At 42.1% G+C, this 13,757-nt stretch overlaps 1 protein-coding gene across 10 annotated transcripts in view; it reads right to left on the bottom strand.

The window, feature by feature from the left end:
• The window catches only part of TENM2 (teneurin transmembrane protein 2), a 3,953,434-nt gene that overhangs the window by 1,319,330 nt on the left and 2,620,347 nt on the right, over positions 1 to 13,757 (bottom strand). The gene's annotated exons all lie outside the window — the stretch shown is intronic.

Genomic DNA, 13,757 nt, shown 5'->3' with positions numbered 1-13,757 from the left:
TGATTGTTCATAAGATAGGGTTGTTTAAATGCATTAGCTATGCAAAGAATCAGTATACAGCCATTTAAATATTTAGAAGAATCACTTTTTAAATAAACTCTGTTTTTAAAAAGTTTTAAATTTACCAAAAAATAAAAAAAGGGAAGACAGTCTAGAGAGTTCCCAGATATCCACATCCAGTTTTTCATAGTATCAACATCTTACATTGGTAGGGTACATTTGTTACAATTAATAAACCAGTATTGACAAATTATTATTAACTAGTCTATACCTTATTCAGTTTTCTTAGTTTTTAAAAGAAAATAATTACTGAGAGGATAGAAATACCTCCTGACAAAGCCTCCTAGATACAATACTCCCAGTTATGAGTTGTGCAGATAGATACATATTAAAATTTTTTTTCCAGAACAATGCTTATGTTTTGTATAGCTAATTATTGTAAGTCTGTAACCAAAACCAACAGTATAGAAGCTCAATGCATAGAAGTTGAAGATAAGTCAGTTTTGTAACCTCATCTTTGGCTTTTTGTTTGTTGGCATTTTACTTAAAATAAAAATTATACATAAGGGGTAATGAATGGTTGTCCACGTCCATTTCTATCTGGCCTAGAACATTTAATTTTCTATAAGTCTTTTGATTCTAAGTCCCTTGACCCCAGGGAGTTTCACTGAGGAACAGGATGGACCCAGGGCAGGCGGCCATGCCACCCCGGCAATGCTATGGGACAAAATTAAAATCTGGTGGCCATTGATGTTGCCTCTAGAAAATCTTGGCCAGAAGGGGGAGAATGTAAATGAAAAATAAAATTCTAAGGTCCCCAGCCATCTGAATGGACTCCTCCTCTCAGCCAGGGGCATTCTAGAGTTACTTAAGAATCTAGTTCAGGTCATGATGGAAGAGGGGCTTGAACATGCCTCATTATACCGCGCCAGCATTAACATCAACACAGACCTTAAGTCTGATAAACATCTACAGTCACTGGCACAGCACGGTGGCTCACGCCTGTAATGCCAGCACTTTGGGAAACCGAAGTGGGAGGATCACTTGAGGTCACGAGTTCGAGACCAGCCTGGCCAACATGCTGAAACCCCATTTCTACTAAAAATACAAAATTAGCTGGGTGTGGTGGTATGCACCTGTAATCCCAGATGATACTCGAGAGGCTGAGGCAGGAGAATCACTTGAGCATGGGAGGCAGAGGTTGTGATGAGCTGAGATCACGCTACTGCACTCCAGCCTGTGTGACAGAGTCTATCTCAAAAAAAAAAAAAAAAAGAAAGAAAGAAAGAAAAAGAAAAATATACAGTATATTCTCTCTAAAGTCTGCGACTTGGAGACTCAATCTGCATGATAAAACCTAGGTCTCCACAACCCCTTATCATAACCCAGACATTTCTTTCTACTGATATTAACTCAACCAGTTGCCAATCACAAAATGTTTAAATCTACCTATAACCTGGAAGCCCCTGCTTCAAGTTGTCCCATCCTTCCAGATCAAATCGATGTAAATCTTACATATATTGATGGATGTGCTATGTCTTCCTAAAATGTACAAAAGCAAGCTGTACCCCGACCACCTTGGGTACATGTCCTCAGGACCTCCTGATGCTGTGTTACAGGTACATCCTTAACCTTGGCCAAATAAACTTTCTAAATTTACTGAGATCTGTCTCAGATAATTTAGGTCCACAAAGTCATAATTCAATTTATATATTATTTTATTTTATTGCTCAAATTGTTTGAGCTTTGGCCATTGGGTGGTCTTTCAGTTGACTCCCATGTACCTTTAACATATCCCCATCACCGTGTTTGTTTGTTTGGGGCTTATCTGTTTGTTGGGCTACTTTAGCACTATACTTACTCTCTGGCAATCTAAGATGCTCCAAGTTCATCTTGCATATTTCCTTCCCCAGTCTTAGAACCAGTCCTTTCTCCAAGGAGCTCTGGTTCCTTTTTACCGAAGAATGGTATTATAAACCAAACCATGTGGGCACTAGCTATTCTCACTGCTACTGAGTGTCATTGCTATGGGGCCTGGCACAGTAATGAAATATGAGCATGCTAAATACAGTGTATACATATGTCTGTAAATATTTCCATATTTAACTGTTTATAACTACATTAATCTAAACAGGAGTTTATACTGATGTCTCCAACCCTAACCCATTGCTACATGGATCATTCTACACCTCTCCCCTTGCTTATCTGTAAACCCCCACTTCAACAGTAAGATTCCTGCCTCCTGCCATCTGCCATCAATTTACTTAACGTTCCATTCCAGGATCCACATACAGTAATTCAGAATTGCTAACTTATACTCCTGTGGGTATCAATTTTATCAACTAGAGTACAGTGCTTACGTGCAAATTTGTTGTGACTTCAGTCCTACAGACCTTATTCATTTCACGTTCTTTAATCAGTTATTTTCTCCTACAACCTTCAGCAAGTTTGTTTCATAGACTTGGAATACATTTATATTGTTTAATCACAATGTATTCTGTCTTGGAATCCTTGGAAATCCTAAGTGATTTTTTTTAAAGTTGCAACATGAAGTTCACTCTTTGTACTGTAAAGTTCTCTGGGTTTTCACTAATGTATAATGTTATGTGTCCATAATTACAGTACCTTACAAAATAGTTACAAAATTACCCTAAAAATGCCCCCGTGCTTCCCCTATTCAACACATTCCCACACCCGGAATTCTTAGCAAACACTGACCTTCATACTGTTGCTCTAGTTTTGCCCATTACAAAATGTCATAAAATTGGAGTCATATAATCTGTAACCTTTTGAGACTGACTTCTTTCCCTTAGATCAAATAAGAAAATGGAAAATGGCCGAACACGGTGGCTCATGCCAGTAATCCTAGTACTTTGAGAAGTCGAGACAGGCAAATTGCCTGAGCTCAGGATTTTGAGACCAGCCTGGGCAAGATGGTGAAACCCCGTCTCTACTAAAAATACAGAAAGTCAGCTGGGTGTGTTGGGGAGCACCTGTAATCCCAGCTACTCAGGAGGCTGAGGCATGAGAATTACATGAACCCGGGAAGCAGAGGTTGCAGTGAGCCAAGATCACACCACTGCACATCCAGCCTGGACAACAAAGCAAAACTCTGTCTCCAAAAAAAAAAAAAAAAAAAAAAGAAAAGAAAAGAAAAGAAAAAGAAAATGAAAAACAAGACATATTATTTTACCATTACTGATTTTGTTTTTTCTCCGACACTCTTTCTTTACGTAGATCTGAGTTTCTGACCTATAACATACTTCTTCTACCCGAAAAACACTTTTAACATTTCTTACAGAGAAGATCTCCTAGAGATGGATTCCCTCAATTTTTGTTTGGCTGAGAAAACCTTTACTTCTCTTTCACTTTTGACGATTATTTTGCTGGACACAGAATTTCATGTTGGTGGTTTATTTCTTTCAACACTTTAAATATTTCACCCTTGGCTCTGTGTGTGGTGGCTCATGCCTGTAATCCCAGCACTTTGGGAGGCCGAGGCTGGCAGACCACCTGAGGTCAGGAGTTTGAGACCAGCCTGGCCAACGTGGTGAAACCCCATCTCTACTAAAAATACAAAAATTAGCCGGGTGTGGTGGCAGGCACCTGTAATTCCAGCTACTCGGGAGGCTGAGACAGGAGAATCGCTTGAACCTGTGAGGCAGAGGTTGCAGTGAGCCGAGATCACACCACTGCACTCCAACCTGGGTGACAGAGGAAGACTCCATTTCAAATAACTAAATAAATAGGCTGGGCACTGTGGCACATGCCTGTAATCCCAGAACTTTGGGAGGCTGAGGCGGGCGGATGACCTGAGGTCAGGAGTTCAAGATCAGCCTGGCTAACATGGTGAAACCCTGTCTCTACTAAAAATACACACATACACACACACACACACACACACACACACACAAGTAGCCAGGCTTGGTGGTACATGCCTATAATCCCAGCTACTCGGGGGGCTGAGACAGGAGAATCGCTTGAACCCAGGAGGCGGATGTTGCAGTGAGCCGAGATCACACCACTGCACTCCAGCCTGAGTGACAGAGCCACACTCCATCTCAAATAAATAAATAAATAGGCCGGGCGCTGTGGCACACGCCTGTAACCCCAGAAGTTTGGGAGGCTGAGATGGGCGGATCACCTGAGGTCAGGGGTTCGAGACCGGCCTGGCTAACATGGTGAAATGCTGTCTCTTCAAAAACAAAAATATAGCCGGGCTTGGTGGTGCACACCTATAATCCCAGCTACTCGGGGGCCTGAGACAAGAGAATCACTTGAACACAGGAGGCAGAGGTTGCAGTGAACCAAGATCACACCACTGCACTCCAGCCTGGGCAAGAGTGAGATTCCATCTCAAAAAATAAAGGCCGGGCACAGTGGCTCACGCCTGTAATCCCAACACTTTGGGAGGCCAAGGCCAGCGGATCACGAGGCCAGGAGATCGAGACAATCCTGGCTAACATGGTGAAACCCCGTCTTTACTAAAAATACAAAAAATTAGCTGGACATGGTAGTGGGCGCCTGTAGTCCCAGCTACTTGGGAGGCTGAGGCAGGAGAGTTTCTTGAACCCGGGAGGTGGAGGTTGCAGTGAGCTGAGATCGCACCACTGCACTCCTGCCTGGGTGACAGAGCAAGACTCCATCTTAAATAAATAAATAAATAAATAAATAAATAAATAAATAAAATAAAAAAATACTTCACCTTACTCTTTTCTTCCTTGGTGGCTCTGATGGAAAGTCCACTGAATTCTTATTCTCCATAGGAAAGGCGTTTTTGTACTGCCCCTGTGCCCAAGGACCTTTCAAGATCTCTCTGTCTTTGGCTTTCTGCAGCTGGAATATGATATGCCTAAATGTAGATTTTAGGTATTTATCTCATCTGATATGTCCTGAAGTTTCTGCAACTGCGGTATGTCTTTCATTAATTTTGGAAAATTACTGACCACTGTTAGTTCAAGTATTTCTTGATCCATTCTCTCTGTCTTCTCTTTGGGTATTCTCATTTTGCATATATGCATCCTCAGAAGCTGTCCCAGTTTTGTGGTTTCTGTTCTGTTTTATTTTTTCAATATTTTTTCTCTTTCCATTTCAATTTGGAAACTTTCTATTAACCTGCCTTTGAGATTACTGATTATTATTATTATTTTTTAAGGCGATGTCTTGCCCTGTTGCCCTGGATGGACGGCAGTACCACGATCTCAGCTCACTGCAGCCTCTGCCTCCCTAGCTCAAGCAATCCTCCCACCTCAGCCTCCCAAGTAGCTGAGACCACAGGCATGAGCCACCATGCCCAGCTAATTTTTGTATTTTTTGTACAGACGGGGTTTTGCCATGTTGCCCAGGCTTGTCTTGAACTCCTGAGCTCAAGCAATCCACCTGCCTTGGCCTCCCAAAGTGCGGGGATTATAAGTATGAGCCACTGCACTCAGCCTAGCTTCCTGATTGTTTCATTAGTCATGTTCAGCTACTGATGAGACTTTCAAATGCATCCTTCATTTCTATTACTATGTTTTGTTTTGTTTTTTTAATTTCTAACATTTTCTTTGGATCCTTTCTTAGATTTTCCATCTCTCTTAGCACATTGACCATCTGTTCTTGCATGTTGTCCACGTTTTCCATTAGAGCTCTTAACATAATGAACATAGTTACTTTATATGCCTTGTTTGATAACTCCAAAATCTGTCATATCTGAGTCTGGTTTGGATGCTTGCTTTGTCTCTTCAGGCTGTGTTTTTTCTCTTGCCTTTTAGCATGTTTCGTAATTTCTTGTTAAAAGTTGGGCATGATGTATAGTGTTACAGGAACTGGGGTAAAATAGGCCTAAATAGTAAACTGGGGTAAAATAGCCCTAAAGTAGTGTGGGGTTTTATGTTAAACTGGGTAGGAGTTTATCTTTGCTTAAGGTTTGCCACAGCTATAGGTGCCAGAGAGTCAATCTTCTCTAGAATCATTATTTTAGACTCCCATGCTACCTTTAGACTTCCCTAAAAATTTCTCCTCAGGTAAAATCTGTGTCTTGCAGCTTTTTTTCTTCACCTTTAATACATTGTTATTATACCAGAGCCTTGTTGATGTGGTGATAAAGTATCAGACAGGGGGAGCATTCTATAATTACATGATTAAATCTTAGTCTTTTAGTGGCCATGTATCCCTGGACTGTGACCTTCACAATGTATTTCTTAGAATCCTATCCTCTCACTCCTCCAAGGGCCTTAGTTTGGGGAAGTTCTGTTTCCTCATGTGAGAGAAGTTTCTGGTGAAGTCTTTTCCCCTGAAGGGTAGACCTTCATAATGAAGAATGCACTGGGCATATTTCACAATGGTCACTCCTCCCCTCCCCTGCCAGAGCCATGAGAGACTCTTGTTTCTGCACTATAAGAACCTAGTAGAGTCCGTGGAGGTGAGTTTGTGTAGAGAGCCGCTAAGCCTATGGCCTCCAGGAGTTTCACTCTCTGGAGCTCATCTACATTAAATCTACAACAATTTGTTACAATTACCATTTATGTGTTCCTAGCACTTTATGGCTGCAGTAGGGTCTGCTCCAGTATACAGATCAGGCTATGACTCTCTGCATTCTCTTTTCTCTCTAGATTTTGCACTAGGGTGTTTTCCCTGCAACACCAGTTCTCTGATGAGTCCAAGAAAAGTCAGTGGTTTTTAGTTCATTCTGCTTTTGTCTGTTTAAAGGATGGGAGATAACCTCTGAGGTTTTCACATGTTGAAACTGAAACCCAAAGTTCAGTAACATTTTTGTTGTTAAGTAAAACAGAAGTGCATCTTAAAACATGATATAAAATATAATCTATGTATACATATGTGTGTCTAGTGGAAAACATACCAAAATACTGAGAGGTGACAGCGTGCTGGCAGACCTTGCAGCCCTCGCTTGCTCTCGGTGCCTCCTCGGCCTCAGCGCCCACTCTGGCTGCGCTTGAGGAGCCCTTCAGCCCGCTGCTGCACTGTGGGAGCCCCTTTCTGGGCTGGCCGAGGCCAGAGCCGGCTACCTCAGCTTGCAGGGAGGTATGGAGGGAGAGGCACGGGTGGGAACAGCGGCTGAGCACAGCGCTTGCGGGCCAGCGCGAGTTCCGGGTGGCCGTGGGCTCGGTGGGCGCGCACTCGGAGTGGCCGGCCGGCACCGCCAGCCCCAGGCAGTGAGGGGCTTAGCACCCGGGCCAGCAGCTGCGGAGGGAGCGCCGGGTCCCCCAGCAGTGCCGGCCTGCCGGCGCTGCACTCGAATTCTCCCCAGGCCTCAGCTGCTTCCCCGGGGAAGGGCTCGGGACGCGCAGCCCGCCATGCCTGAGCCTCCCCTGCGCCGTCAGCTCCTGCGCGGCTGGAACCTCCCCTACGAGCGCCGGCCGCTGGCTCCCAACGACCGCCCAAGGGCTGAGGAGTGTGGGCGCACCGCAGGAGACTGGCAGGCAGCTCCACCTGCAGACCTGGTGCAGGATCCACTAGGTGAAGCCAGCTGGGCTCCTGAGTCTAGTGGGGACTTGGAGAACCTTTATGTCTAGCCAAGGGATTGTAGATGCACCAGTCAGCACTCTGTGTCTAGCTCAAGGTTTGTGAATGCTCCAATCAGCACCCTGTGTCTAGCTAATTTGGTGGGGACTTGGAGAACCTTTATGTCTAGCTAAGGGATTGTAGATGCACCAATCAGCACTCTGTGTCTAGCTCAAGGTTTGTAAACATACCAATCAGCACTCTGTATCTAGCTCAAGGTTTGCAAACACACCTATAGCACCCTGTGTCTACCTCAACGTTTGTAAGTGCACCAATCAGCACCCTGTGTCTAGCTAATCTGGTGGGGACTTGCAGAGCTTTTGAGTCTAGCTCAGGGCTTGTAAACGCACCAATCAGCACCCTGCCAAAACAGACCAATCAGCCTCTGTAAAACAGACCAATCAGCTTGCTTGAAAATGGACCAATCAGCGGGATGTGGGTGGGACCAGATAAGGGAATAAAAGCAGGCTGCCAGAGCCAGCAATGGCAACCTGCTCAGTTTCTTTTTTCAGCGTGGAAGGTTTGTTCTTTTGCTGTTTGCAATAAATCTTGCTGCTGCTAGCTGTTTTGGTTTGCATTTCCTTTATGAGCTGTGACACTCACCGCGAAGGTCTGCAGCTTCACTCCTGAGGCCAGTGCGACCACGAACCCACAGGGAGGAATGAACAACTCCAGACAGGAGGAATGAACAATTCCAGACACCTGCTGCCTTAAGAGCTGTAACACTCACCATGAAAGTCTGCAGCTTCACTCCTGAAGCCAGTGAGACCACGAACCCACCAGAAGGAAGAAACTCTGAACACATCTGAACATCAGACGGAACAAACTTTGGACACACCATCTTTAAGAACTGTAACACTTATACCACCAGGGTCTGCAGCTTTATTCTTGAAGTTAGTGAAATCAGGAACCTGCCAATTCCGGACACAATATTAGTAGTTCTTATTCAGGGTATTGAAATGGAAGGTTATTTTTATTTTCATCTACTTTCATTTTGACTTCTAAATGTTTTACAATGAACAGTATCATTTTGAAAAGATACTATTTTAATCTTATTTTGAAATATTTCAAATTTATGACATGTAAATAAAAGAATAAACACCTACTTTTTATTTATTTATTTATTTATTTTGAGACAGAGTCTCATCCTGTCGCCCAGGCTGGAGTGCAGTGGTGTGATCTTGGCTCACTGCAAACTCTGCCTCTCAGGTTCAAGTGATTCTCCTGCCTCAGCCTCCCGAGTAGCTGGGATTACAGGCACATGCCACTGTGCCCAGCTAATTTTTGTATTTTTAGTACAGATGGGGTTTCACCATGTTGCCTAGGCTGGTCTTGAACTCATGACCTCAGGTGATTCACCCACCTCAGCCTCCCAAAGTGCTGGGGTTACAGGAGTGAGCCTTTGCACCTGGCCTAAGTCTCCTTCTTTAGAGTAACCATTGTCCTCATATTTATTCTTGCACTTCCTGATCAAATTTTGTATCTGTAGTTGATATGCAAGTAATACGGTTTAGATGTCCTCCCCAAATCTCATGTTAAAACATGAGCCTCACTGTTGGAGGCGGGCATTATGGGAGGCGTTGGGGTAATGGGGCTGGATCCCTCATTAATGGCTTGAAGCCCTCCCGAGAGTACTGAGTTCATATGAGATCTAATGTTAAAAAGTCTGGGATCCCCCCCATCTCTCTCTCGTTCTCTTTCCTGCCATATGGTATGCCAGTTCCCTGTTTGCCTACCACCATGATTAAAAGCTTCCTGAGGACTTACCAGAAGCAGATGCTGGTGCAGTGCTTCTTGTACAGTCTGCAGAACCATGAACCAAATAAACCTCTTTTCTTTACAAATTGCCAAGTGTCAGGCATTTCTTTATAGCAATGCAAACTGGACCAACACAGAATATATATAAAGTTTACATATTTTAAAAATTTACAAAAATGTCATTTACTGTATATGTCATTCTGTGGTTTGCATATTCGAGTTGAAGATACATATACCTCGAGCCTAGAATTTCCCTTTCACATAAATGTCCTAGAGATCTTTCCTCATGTGTGCATACTATAATAAAATGTACTTTAAAATAAAATGTATATTTGCATTATTTTGTCAGAACAAAAAAACTGAAAACCATTAGAGAGTGGATAATAAATGTGAGAGCATTCATGCAAATAAATACTAGAAAAATTGCAAATAATTTACATCTACATGCTGTCACTATAAACAAATCTCATAACATTGAGTAAAATAATTGTAAAAATTTAAATAAAAATAACATTCACCCTTTACCCTTGTTTTTAAAATAATAGCAGTATACTCTCTTTAATAATTTAACAGCTATCTGTGTGTCCTTTCTACTTCATGGTTTCCATCATCCTCTGTTATTTCAACATTTAAACTTACTATATCATCTAGTATTTGAGTTTCGTATGACTATCCCACATTTTAATGATAATTTTCACTCAATTTTTTCCATCTTTAAGCACTTCTTGATTTTATCCTGAAGTAAGTAATATCAAAGATGACAATCTGCAAAATTCTAGAGTGCCAACTTCTTCCCGCTTTCATTCTTCTTGTCATTGTAGTCTTGCTAAAAATGTTCTTTTGTCCTCATCATAACTTCAACTTCTTCATGTTTTCAACTTCTTACTATTTCTCCGTTCTATGAGATTTTGGAGGTTCTCATTTGCCTCTGTTCCTTGCCTTGATCTTAGGCTTAGCTATTTAATTGATGCTCTCCTGAACACCATAGATTCATGGATTCACTATTCTTTTTGCTTTTATAATTCTGGTGATTTTCAATTCTAAATAAGCCCCTCTATCCATTTTCTGTATTATTTGGCTACTGAGAACTTCTGGAAGAAGTTAAAAAATCAAGTACAGCATGAAAATCAGGTATAGTTAAAAACTCACCAATTTCTAACACAGTTGGGTTTATAAGGCTTGGGTTGCTTGTAACTCTCCTATTTACTTGCTACAGACTTGCAGTAGTTTCTTACTACATACCTGCAGAGATTTCAAACTTTCTCTGGTCTCCTCAAATTATCAAAACTCTTTATTACCTTACTGGCTGAAAATAGCCTTGATATCCCATTGTCTTCAACTTGACTGAGAATATTTAAATTTGCTAGAGTGCCCTTTATCTTTCTCTTCTGTGTTTCAATATAACTCTGTACCTCCAACTAGTGTTTCCTTTTCTCTCCTCTTGTAGAAGAAATATGACTCCCTCTTGTCAAAACTAACAGCTACTTATGTGCCTTAGTTTTGACATCCTACACATGACATCAATATTTTACACTTTTACCTTTTCTCTTATATTGTCTGCATCCCCCCCTCCCTTTTTTTTTTTTTTTTTTTTTTTTTTTTTTTTTTTTTTGAGACGGAGTTTCGCTCTGTCGCCCAGGCTGGAGTGCAGCGGCGCGATCTCGGCTCACTGAGAGCTCCGACTCCCGTGTTCATGCCATTCTCCTGCCTCAGCCTCCCAGGTAGCTGGGACTACAGGCGCCCGCCACCGTGCCCGGCTAATGTATTTCTATTTTTACTAGAGACGGGGTTTCACCGTGTTAGCCATGATAGTCTCGATCTCCTGACCTCGTGATCCACCTGCCTTGGCCTCCCAAAATGCTGGGATTACAGGCGTGAGTCACCGCACCCGGCCTGCTTCCCCGTTTTCAAAGCCCCTTCTGTCCTGCTTACAAATATACTCAGATCTCACCTCTCCCAATAGCATTTTATATTTTCCTTGCTGCCCCCTTATGCTATCACCCAATCTTTCTTTTCATCTCCCTTTTACTCTTATTTGCCAAAATATTCATTTAAAATTTTAAAATTTAAAATTTGGTATTACATCACAGAAAATACCATGAAAGACTCCCACACTAAATTTGAATACATGGTGTTATCATATTTACCTTAAAAATCTTAACAGAAATTAATAACTCATAGTGCAAAAGCCCCATTGTCTAAACTCTTCCTTGTTTTCTCCCAAAAGTTATCACTCTCAAGTACGTATTACAATTCCCATGCATTTTTTGCATTTTCATAAACACATATAAAGCCATATGGAATATAGATATTATTGTTGTGTCTTTAAAAAGTTCCAGGCTGGACGTGTCGGCTCACGTCTGTAATCCCAGCACTTTGGGAGGCCGAGGGGGGCGGATTGCCTGAGGTCGGGAGTTCAACACCAGCCTGGCCAGCATGGTGAAACCCTGTCTCTACTAAAAATACAAAAATTAGCCGAGTGTGGTGGCAGGGGCCTGTAATCCCAGCTATTTAGGAAGCTGAGGCAGGAGAATTGCTTGAACCAGGGAAGGAAGTTACAGTGAGCCGAGATCATATCATTGCACTCTAGCCTGTGTGACAGACTGAGACTCCATCTCAAAAAAAAAAAAAAAAAAAAAAAAATTCCAGTGGGGTTGCATATTGTACTAATTCTACTCCAAATTCAGTTTTTGATATGAATTCATATTAATATATGTAGTTCTGGCTTATTACTTTTAAATTTGTATAAAACTGCATTGTAGGAATGAACTACAGTTTGTTCATATTTGTCCTATTGAAGGATTTGAGTAGCTTCTTTTTCTACTATTATAAACAGTGCTGCTAACATCTCTTGTCCATGTAGGAGAGTTAATTTGGGAAATGTATCTAGAAGTGAGGTCACTAGGCTGAAGAATATGGATAAGTTTATTCAGAATTATAAAATGAACTTCAAAATATTCTTTCAAATTTATATTAAATTACATCACTACTTGCTTCTACGAACTCTTACCAACACTTTGTGTTATTAGACTTAATTTGTTTTGCCATTCAGATGAGAATAAGTGTTATCTTGATTTAGTTTTTCATTGTATTGATTATTACTAGATCGAGCAGCTTTTTATGTGTTTATTAGTCATTTGGTTGTTCTGTTCAATGAATTGTCTGTTTATATATTACTTATCCACGTTCTCTTTTTCTACCTTCTTATTGATTTTCCTTCATTCATTTGTTCATTCATTTAATCAACAAGTACTATTGAACACCCACTATTTCTAGACAACTCTTTTATATGCTCAAAAAACATCAATGAACAACAGCAATGAAATATTGCCCTTGTGGAGCTATCTTGCAAATTAAGAATATGAAAAATAAGTAAAATATATGGTGTTTTGCAAGATGATATGCAAAATAAAAAAATAAGGGCTGGGAGTGGTGGCTCATGCCTGTAATCCCAGCCCTTTGGGAGGCCGAGGTAGGCGGATTACGAGGTCAGGAGATTGAGACCATCCTGGCCAACACGGGGAAACCCTGTCTCTCTACTAAAAATGCAGAAAAAGAGTTAGCCGGGCGTGTTGGCACGCGCCTGTAGTCCCAGCTCCTAGGGAGGCTGAGGCAGGAGAATGGCATGAACCCAGGAGGCGGAGCTTGCAGTGAGCCGAGATCACGCCACTGCACTCCAGCCTGGGCGACAGAGCGAGACTCCGTCCCCCACCCAAAAAAAAATAATAATGATAATAATAATAATAAAAAACAAAAATAAGAGCACAGTAAGGAGAATGGTACAAGTTGTGTCATAAAACATTGTGGTGTCCGGGCTTGGTGGCTCACGCCTGCAATCCCAGCACTTTGGGAGGCTGAGGCGGGTGGATCACGAGATCAGGAGTTCGAGAACAGCCTGGCCGGCATGGTGAAAATCCGTCTCTACTAAAAATACAAAAATTAGCTGGGCGTGGTGGTGCACACCTGTAATTCCAGTTCCTCAGGAGGGAGGCCGAGGCAGAATTGCTTGAACCCTGGAGGTGGAGGTTGCAGTGAGCCGAGACGCACCATTGCACTCCAGCCTGGACAACAGAGCGAGACTCCATCTCAAAAAAAAAAAATTGTGGTCAGAGTAGTCTCATTAAGGGGAGATTTGATCGGACTTGAAATTGCCACGGGAATCAGCCAAGTAGTTTCTGGCAGTACAAAGCATTTCAGACAAAGGGAACAGCTAGAACCACGACCGTGAAGTGGGATCATGCCTTTCGTGTCTTAAGAACAGCAAGAAGGCTAGTGTGTGGCTGCACCAGAAAGAGCAAGGGAGAAAGAAGTTGGAGCGAAGATCAGAGTCACTTCAGGCTTCTGAGCTGTGATCTGACTTAAAATTTTAAAGATCACTGAGGCTCCTGTGAAAGATACACATAGAATAGAAGCAGGGATGGATATTTAGTTGCTTCCATGTCTTGGTTATTACGAATAATGCTGCAATGAACAGGGAGTACAGAAAGATCTGTACC

The sequence above is a fragment of the Pan troglodytes genome, chromosome 4 (assembly GCF_028858775.2).
Source record: "Pan troglodytes isolate AG18354 chromosome 4, NHGRI_mPanTro3-v2.0_pri, whole genome shotgun sequence".
Lineage (NCBI taxonomy): Eukaryota > Metazoa > Chordata > Mammalia > Primates > Hominidae > Pan > Pan troglodytes.
This window is presented reverse-complemented; position numbering and strand designations above follow the sequence as displayed.